The sequence below is a fragment of the Ahaetulla prasina genome, chromosome 1 (assembly GCF_028640845.1).
Source record: "Ahaetulla prasina isolate Xishuangbanna chromosome 1, ASM2864084v1, whole genome shotgun sequence".
In the NCBI taxonomy this organism is placed as follows: domain Eukaryota; kingdom Metazoa; phylum Chordata; class Lepidosauria; order Squamata; family Colubridae; genus Ahaetulla; species Ahaetulla prasina.
This window is the reverse complement of record NC_080539.1, coordinates 165442277-165451831: the sequence shown is the minus strand read 5'-3', so window position 1 is coordinate 165451831 and position 9555 is coordinate 165442277.

The window sequence follows — 9555 nt, the reverse complement described above, 5'->3', positions numbered from 1 at the left end:
AATTTTATATCAAAAACAGATTCCACGCTCATCCAATTCAAATTTCATTATTCTTCTTGTATTTTTAAATCAAATGGGTGTACACTATTCTTCAAACATTCTGAATGTGATTGATTGGTAAGATCTCCTTTGTTAAGGAGGTGATTCCATACAATTGGAACAAAATCAATAAACTTGTGACCAATCATTCTACAAATCAACAGAAATAATTTCCTATCGATACAGGTAGTCCTCGACTTATGACCACAATTGAACTCAAAATTTATGTTAAGTGAGAATTTGTTAAGTGAGTTTTGCCCCTTTTTATGAAATTTCTTGCCACAATTGTTAAGTGAAACACTGCAGTTGATCAGTTAATTACCTGGTTGTTAAGTGAATCTGGCTTCCCCATTGATTTTGCTTGTCAGAAGTTTGTAAAAGTGGATCACATGACCTTGAGACATAGCAACCATCATAAATATGATGTCAGGGTTTCAAGTAACACCCCCAACCAAATAAGACTCCGAGGCTTGAAGTTCCTCAAAGTTCCATTTTATTAGAGATGTCATATTGGCACATCTGGGAAAACCCGAATCTGAAAGCTCCCAGGTTTTCCCCACCCAAAGAAAAGTCAAAGACCTTTCCCCTGCACCCACATGTCCATCACATGGTCCAATCAATCCACCATCCCAACTGGAGATGTCCCCCAGTCACGCCTCTACAGGTACAGGCTGAATGTCCTTGACTCCCAGGGAAAAGAATGCTGTTATGGCTATATATCTCTATTCACTCCATGCAACCGCCCTCCCATTTTCACACAGCAGGCCTGTGCACTAAATGCAACAGCCCTGAAGTTCCAAAGAGAAAGATGGCCTCCAGGGCTGGCATATGAACCAGTTGCCAAGCATCTGAATGTTGATCACATGATCATGGAGATGCTGCAAAGGTTGTCACTGTGAAATATGATCATAAGTCACTTTTTTCAGTGCCATTGTAACTTTGAATGGTCACTAAATGAACTGTTGTAAGTCGAAGGCAACCTGTAATCTAGCCTCTAAACCTATAACCTCTACCCATTCCTTGAACGGCTTATGCTTATCAATGCATTTAAAAGATGGGATGATTAAGAAATGGCAAAGAAGAATCAGAAGCCAGACTATGATGCTATGCTAACTCTGGAAGACATCCAAAGCTTGGAATGAAACTGCTATGTTCACCGTGGTGAGATCCAACCTGCAATCTGCTGCAGGCATACAGTGCTTCAGTTAAAAAGGATTATTCTGTGTTGATTGGTTTTCAACCAACATAACCAACATAACATCAGAGTTGGAAGGGACCTTGGAGGCCTTCTAGTCCAACCCCCTGCCCAGGCAGGAAACCCTATACCATCTCAGTCAGATGGTTATCCAACATTTTCTTAAAAATTTCCAGTGTTGGAGCATTCACAACTTCTGAAGGCAAGTCGTTCCACTTATTAATTGTTCTAACTGTCAGGAAATTTCTCCTTAGTTCTAAGTTGCTTCTTTCTTTGACCAGTTTCCACCCATTGCTTCTTGTTCTACCCTCAGGTGCTTTGGTGAACAGCCTGACTCCCTCTTCTTTGTGGCAGCCCCTAAGATATTGGAATACTGCTATCATGTCTCCCCTAGTCCTTCTTTTTGTTAAACTAGACATACCCAGTTCCTGCAACCGTTCTTCATATGTTTTATCCTCCAGTCCCCTAATCATCTTTGTTGCTCTTCTCTGCACTCTTTCTAGAGTCTCAACATCTTTTTTACATCGTGGCGACCAAAACTGGATGCAACTGGATGGATTTCCTTTCCCTTATAATGTATGAACACATTCATTAAACATATGCTGTGAAGAAATGAGCTTTCCTAGCCGTTATTCACATCAGTGGCTGCTTATGGCAGGCTCAGCAAACAAAAGCACAATTATGATATCAGACAAGGCTGATAACATACTTAAACACCTGAAGATTACAGGGCTCAAGGAAGAAGGAACAACAGAACTGTTGATTTTGGTGGCAGACTGTTGTCATTGTGTAGTCTAAGCAAAGCCTCTCTCATATCAACCATGATACTAATCTATTCCAGGAGAGTGAAATGTTAAAGAATTTCTCAGCATTTCTGTAATAAAGACATCATGCAAGATTTAACTCACTAGAAATATGATCAGTTATGACTCCCATCATCTGAGCATAGTAGTCATGCAATGTACCTAGAATGAGAATTCGTTTATAGAAAATTATAATGGATTCTGAGAACGTTTCTTAAGTTGCAGAACAGTAATCAGCAAAGTGAATTCTGGACACTATTTTATTTCTTTAAATGATGCTTCTTGCTGAGGAAATCTATACAGAGAACTGAATAATTTTACACTGTGCGATTACCCAGGAATTACTCTAGGATTTTTTATATATATATAAGAAGTCCACTTTTACACTAAATCTCTATATACTATGATTTTCTAGTTGATTAAGTGGTATCTTCAAGTTGGGATGTTAATCAACATGCATTGTACAATCACGCTTTAGCAGTACATACATTCAAGCATATATTCAAATATCTATCCTACGCACATACTTAACTGAAGCACCTGTTAAAATAAGCACCTGCAGAACATTTACTATGGGAAAGTTAATTGTCATTCATGTAATTATTAAAAAGATTGGGGCCAAGATGCAACCTTGTTTTATCTTGGTTTTGGGGCGGAAAGCCATAATAAACATGCATGGCATTGTTCTCATGAAGTAACATTATTAAAGCTAGTAAACACTAGTTGATACAGGATTCATAGTCAGTTTTTCCCGTAAACCATTTTTGAGAATCAAATAAAAATGGCCTTCAAATCTATGAGGGCAGCATACAGTTTTCCTTTTGGATGGAAAGTATATTTCTTGGCTTGGCACTAGAGAACTAGACAGCGATCTGAAGATGACCTAATTTATCTGAAATTAGCTTGTTCAGGCCCTAGAACATTGTCTTCTGTCATTCAAGTACATCAGTTTAATATGGAGTTGTTTAACATGTATTTATAATGCTCAGCAAACTAATTGGACAAGACTTTCTTGGATTATTTTATAAACTTTTTAAAATAAAATGAATTATAGACTGATTTCATCTTTGGTAACCCCATCCACTTCAGTCTGAAGTGGCATTTTTTTAAAATCAAACCTTAACTGCAACTTCCCAACAGTTGTAACCCCCCCAACAGTTCTCCTTCTTGGACTTTAAATCCCATAATTTCCAATCATGCTGTCTGAGAATTATAGGAATTAAGTTCAATACGTTTGAGGTTCTTCAGGTGCAAAGGTTGTTTTAAATTTACCAAGCATACACAGGCTAGTAAGATAATGCAAGATGCTACGACGATAAAAATATTGAGGGAGATGTTTGAAAAATGGAATCAGAAAATAGTAGCCACGGTATCAACAATGTCTGTTCCAGTGAATTAGGAGGTCATTGGAATTCTATGTGTGGAATGGGGGCATCTAGGAAGTAACATATGCATTGCTTGGAACTTTTGAGTCAACAAATTAGCCAGTCACATCAGACTGCTGGGAGTTATTGGAAAATCTTATCATTCCAACAGCCTCTGAATGTAGCACTACTTTTTTTTCCCTGAAGAGTTTTATATAAATGCAACCAAGGTTGCAGCACAAAGCCGGTGATACAAGTCACTTCCAGACCGTTTCCCTCTCCTTCATTAACCAATAGGCTTGTTTCAGTGTTGTTTTATGCAGACAGTGAAATCATATTTTCTATGTCTTTATTAGGTCTCAAATGATGTCTTAGGGGCCTTGTCTCTTTCTGTATGGAAAATGGGCCTGACTTTAATCAAGAGAAAACAAAAATAATCGTCTTTCTAAGAATCATCATCATTATTTGTGGATGAAAGGTAGCATTAGCATCAACTAGGTCAAAGTCTTTAAATATCTTGGGGTCTGTTTTTATGCCTCTACATCCTGGAAGTAACAGATAAAGACAGTGTTCACAAAGGCTCAATGGCTTTCAAATGCTGTCGTGCATTTTGTGATTCAGAATGGCAATAAAGACATTTCAGCAGCTATTAAGATATGTAGGACAAAGGTTCTAAGCTGCCTAATCTCTAACACTCTCTTTGAAACTGTTGAATCAAAATTCCTAAGAAATTTGTAAGATGCATCCTGCTGCTTTTCTGTGTTAGAGACCAGAGGGATTTCAATTCAGATATACAGGTTGCCTTGTTACATAAAATAGTGGCTTAAATTTTGACACATTTTTTATCTCCCTGATTTTCTATGGTACCTTTATGATTAAAGGGAATAAATTTAGATAGAAGACTGTGGCTTCTTTAGGGTCAGTTCCTTGTGTACAGCTGATACAGCCTTTTTAAAAAAATAATTTATTGAAAGACCTAAACCCGTGATGGCGAACCTGTGGCACATTTACCACAGGTGGAACGCAGAGCCATATTGGTGGGCACACGAGCTCAGCTCTGGCACACACACACACACCAGCCAGTGATTTTTGGGCCTTCTGGGCCACTCGGAAGTAGGGAAACAGGTTGTTTCCTGCCTCCAGAGGGCCTGGGAGGGTGGAAAGGCCCATTTTTTGCTCTCCCCAGGCTCCAGAGCCTCTCTAGGAACCTGGGGAAGGCGAAAATGGGCTTCCCCCCCCCCCGAGGCCCTCCAGAGGCCAGAAATGGCCCGTTTGCCAACTTCCGGTGGGACTCCGGTGGAGGGCTTCCAGGAGGGTGGGGAGGGCCATTTTTGCCCTCCCCAGGCTCCTAGAGAAGCTCTGGAGCCTGGGGAGAGCAAAAAACGGGCCTACCAGGCCCACCATGCCATCACGTGCCAAAAACAGGGGGACCGCAGGAGGGGGTCACGTGTGCATATGTGGGGGGTGGGGCGCATAGAATTATGGGTATGGGCACGTACACACACGACACCCCCCCACACACATACACACCTGCTCTCCCTGCTTTTGGCACACGATGGCAAAAAGGTTAGCCATCACTGACCTAAAACCATGGTCTTACCATTTCAGCTTCCTCAGTAAAATCTCAGTTGCTCCTTATCTTGCCAATATCTTATGCTTAAAACATTGGGGAACCTTCATCCTGGCTAAATAATATGCTGCCATTAGCACAATCAGAAGGTAGATTCAGCAGCAGCTTATTGCCAGATTATCTTTATCTGTGTCCAATAGTGAAAATTGAATCTGTTGACCATATACTTCTGTTGTATTCTTTTTTTATGTTGGTCTAGGGATTTAATTAAACCACTTTTATCTAAATACTGCAGTAATTTAAATGATAAAGATTGTTGTCTTCCTGCTCACACAAGTTCTAGTTGCAAATGTTCGCCCAAATGTAATCCGTTGAAAGATTGTTTAGATTGGCACAATAACTCATTGCATTTATCTTGTTTATCTATTTTATGCAGTATAGTAACAAATAGTATGCCAGTATATCACTGACTGTTATTTATGAAGTGTAATGCATACCAATGATTTTGGAGACTTCTGACTGTATTAATATGTTTCATTCAGTCTACATTTATCTAGCTATCTGCCAGATGAGAACAAAATTATTATCTAATTATATTTTTACCTCTCATTTTCAACTGCATTTTCAACTATATGGTCCCACCAATTTTCCTTTACTGGTACGTGCTAATTTTTACAGATACCCTAGTGTTATGTCACCGTTTATAATCAGTTTGTGCAATCTTCTTGCACAAGCTGAATATATGATCAGCTGCTTCTATTGCTTCTTTGCACAATTTGCCCTTTGAATCAGTTGATGACTTTTCCATTCTAGCCTTGTTGCATTAGTTTGAATAGTTTGCACTTGCGCAGTCAAACTCAACTCTTCAGTTTCTTTTTTTTAATGTTACCATTGTAAGCCACTGCCAGGTTTTATCTTTATACTTTCCCCCCGACCTTTAGCAGAAATTGACATGTAATATTTTCATGACAGCATTCTGCTCTTGTTTTTATTACATTCTTTTGATATTCATTTTTTGCTTCCTGTACCTTCAGTAAGTTCCAATTCCTAATCATTAATTCTCAAGTGTTTTGTTTTGGCTGTCTTTTACATAATCAGCCAATGCATGCTTTTCTTCTTCGACAGTTTGTTTGATCTGAATTAAACCTGTGCTTCCATTTCTGTGGGACAGGTATAATTCTATCAATATCACAAAAACAGACTGTCGGACGAAGGACAGCCCAGTGCTTCTCGCTTCCAACCCCCACAGCCATTCTAGAAGGATACTACGGTTGATGTTATCAAAAACCACTGAGAGGCAAGCAGAGCAAGGACGGATGCACTACAGGTAGTCTTTGACTTACAACTGTTTGCTTAGTGACCGTTGTGAAGTTACAATAGCACCGAAAAAAGTGACTTAGGACCATTTTTCACACTTATGACTGTTGCAACATTCCTATGGTCAAAATTCAGATGCTTGGCAACTGACTCATATTTATGATGGCTGCAGTGTCCTGGGTCACGTGATCCTCTTTTGTGACCTTCTGACAAGCAAAGTCAATGGAGAAGCCAGATTCATTTAACAACCATGTTACTAATTTAACAATTGCAATGATGCACTTAAATGATGCACTTAAAATGGCGCAAAACTCACTTAACAAATTTCTCACTTAGCAACATATATTTTGGGCTCAATTGTGGTCGTAAGTTGCATTCACATCCCATTCCCGCCAGAGATCACTGAGAAGCCCAACCAATGCTGTTTCCACCCTGGGCATCTCCACTGGACCAATTTCCATGCCAACATCCAACTGGTAACAAATCTTTAATAGTAACTAGTGTTACTATGAGCCAAGATGGCGCAGTGGTTAGAGTGCAGTACTGCAGGCTACTTCAGTTCAAATCTCACTGGCTCAAGGTTGACTCAGCCTTCCATCCTTCCGAGATAAGTAAAATGAGGATCCAGATTGTTGGAGGCAATAGGCTGACTCTGTAAACTGTTTAGAGAGGGCTGTAAAAGCACTATGAAGTGGTATATAAGTCTAAGTGCTATTTCTACTACTGCTAACAGCAGCAAATTAACACTGATATCTTGTTAGGAGGAGTGCATTTGTGTCCTGTGTTTTTTACATAATTTATTGAATTTATGGTCAGGGACGAAATAAAAACACAGATATAGTAAAACACATCAGAACCAAGGGAGGTAATAGCGATGTTTAAAAATTAGCAATTGTCTATACCCAAAAAATTTAGCCAAATTCTCCAGGCCTGAACATTATTAAAAATACCCCCCTTATGACATCAATTCCAACTGAGGATTTAGCAATTTTTGTCAAGATTTTGACAAACTGATTGAGTACTAAAACTGAACAACTATTTCAAGCCAACTTGTATATTTTGTAAGGGGAACGAATATGAAAACTTAATAGTTCAAAATAGCCACTAAAGTTAAAATCAAATGTATTAAAAAGATATTCAAGTGCTTTGACTACAAGAGGTTACGGAAGGTCTCCTCTAACACTCTCAAGGCTAAGATATTAAATTTCATTAGGGTTAAAACATCCTTGTATGTAAGACAGAGAGCAGGAAAATAGTTAGGAATGACAGTAGATCTACACTTCTGGGGAGGTATGATGTACTAAAGACAATCATGGCAAAACCAAAGAACCAGTGAGTAGACTGAATCCTTGGAATGTCTCGGAATGGGAGTTGACATATGGTCCTGATGACTGCTCCTTGCAAGGAGACTAAACAGCATTTTTCTGTGGGTTTATGCACCAAGAGATAACAGGATTGATCATCTTATTTGCAACTGTGGTAGAGCCTTTTAAAGGGTATTAAATTTGCAAACCTCACTTTCTGATTGCTTTTCGAAATTGCTCATTAACTATTTCTAACCTGTTAGAGACCTTTCAAATGACAAGTTTGAAAACACCAGATGAGCCTGCTTTCAATCTGGAAAGAAAGAAAATAATAATCATAAGCTTTAAGAATTCAAAGAAATTGAAATAAACTGCAAAAAAGCTAAAAAAGATTGTGATCTAAGAAAGTTATAAACAGACTAACGGTCCAGATAAAATTGGAATATTGAAATAAGTATTTCATATTTTAGAATATTTTAAATTAATGTTTTAAATAAGGTTTTGGAATTTGTGAAGAACGAACAGCTTGGCACAGGAAATAGATGTTATTTTGGTTTTTACAAGACATACACAGATAATTATGATTTCAAAAATTGGGCACTAGAGGGGATTAAAGGTTTTAGGTAGAGAAAAAAATATACTGTCTGATAAGAGGATGCAGAAAATTATGACATTAAACATAGTTTTTTTTTTAATGGACTCATAAAATAGTAACCACAATATCAACAATGTATGTTCCAGTGAACTACAAGGTCACTGGAATTCTATATTTGGGGGAGGGCATCTAGGAAGTAATAGGTGCATTGCCTGAGACTTCTGAGTCAACAAATTAGCCAGTCACATCAGAGAGGATTGCTGGGAGCTATTGGAAAATCTTATCATACCATCAGCCTCTGAGTGTAGCATTACTTGTTTTTCTAGCCAGAAGGTGTTTTATATAAATGCAGCTGGGGCATCAGCAGGCATATTGTGTGCCTAGGTCCCTTCATCAATTATGTAAGACACATATTGTCAGTGGAAAGATCTTAGGGGACTGCATAGGCCTTCCACACACTAATATGGTGGGTAAATGTGACATGAGATTAGAAGTGCCAGCTTTCAAATAACTAAACCAGGCATGTCCAACCTGCAGCCCATCGGCCACATGCAACCCTATACAGCTAGTAATATAGTCCCACAAGATAATAAAAAATATTTTAAAAGGAAGTTTGTTATATATATTAACTGCATTATATATTTTATATGCAACCCAAGGGAATTCCTCTTCACTGAACCTTTGGCCCAAGCAAGCCAAAGGTTGGGTAAACATGAACTATGTTCATGGATAAGAGAATGCAAGAAGCATAAATTACAAGATGGTAAATAGAAGCTGAACACTTATCAAAGTCATGCGGGCTTTACCAAACAAATCCAAACATTTTGCCTCTAGGACGTTCTTATGAAGTTTCAAGGAAAAAAATCCTGCAAATGCAGTGTCCTCCCAAAGTCATAGTATTACAGAAGCAATAACCAAAATATGATGGTAAGTCAGTGTGAGCTATGGTAGAGTAATAGGAGATCTATTAGCAGGACCAGAGTATCTATACACTGGCAGATGGCATTTCTTGGCACCTGAGCTCTTTTTTCTACCTAATTCCAATTATTTATTCAATTGTTTCAATTAAACAATTGAATAATTGTATGGGTGACATGATGCAAATAAAGCATCAACCTCTAGCATTAACTTTGTCTCTACTAATGCTTCTAGGGATGATACAGACCCATGTATTTTATATTTATACTTTACAATATAAAAATGATGGATGGCTACAACTCAACACTTTGGAAGTGTGCCCACCTGGCCATAAAAATGACAAAAAAGTAAAATGTATCACTAGTTAGACTTACTTCTATGTATTATATTTACTAGTAAGGAAAGTTATTATGAATTTATTGGGAATTTACTGGAAAGGAAGCCAACCCT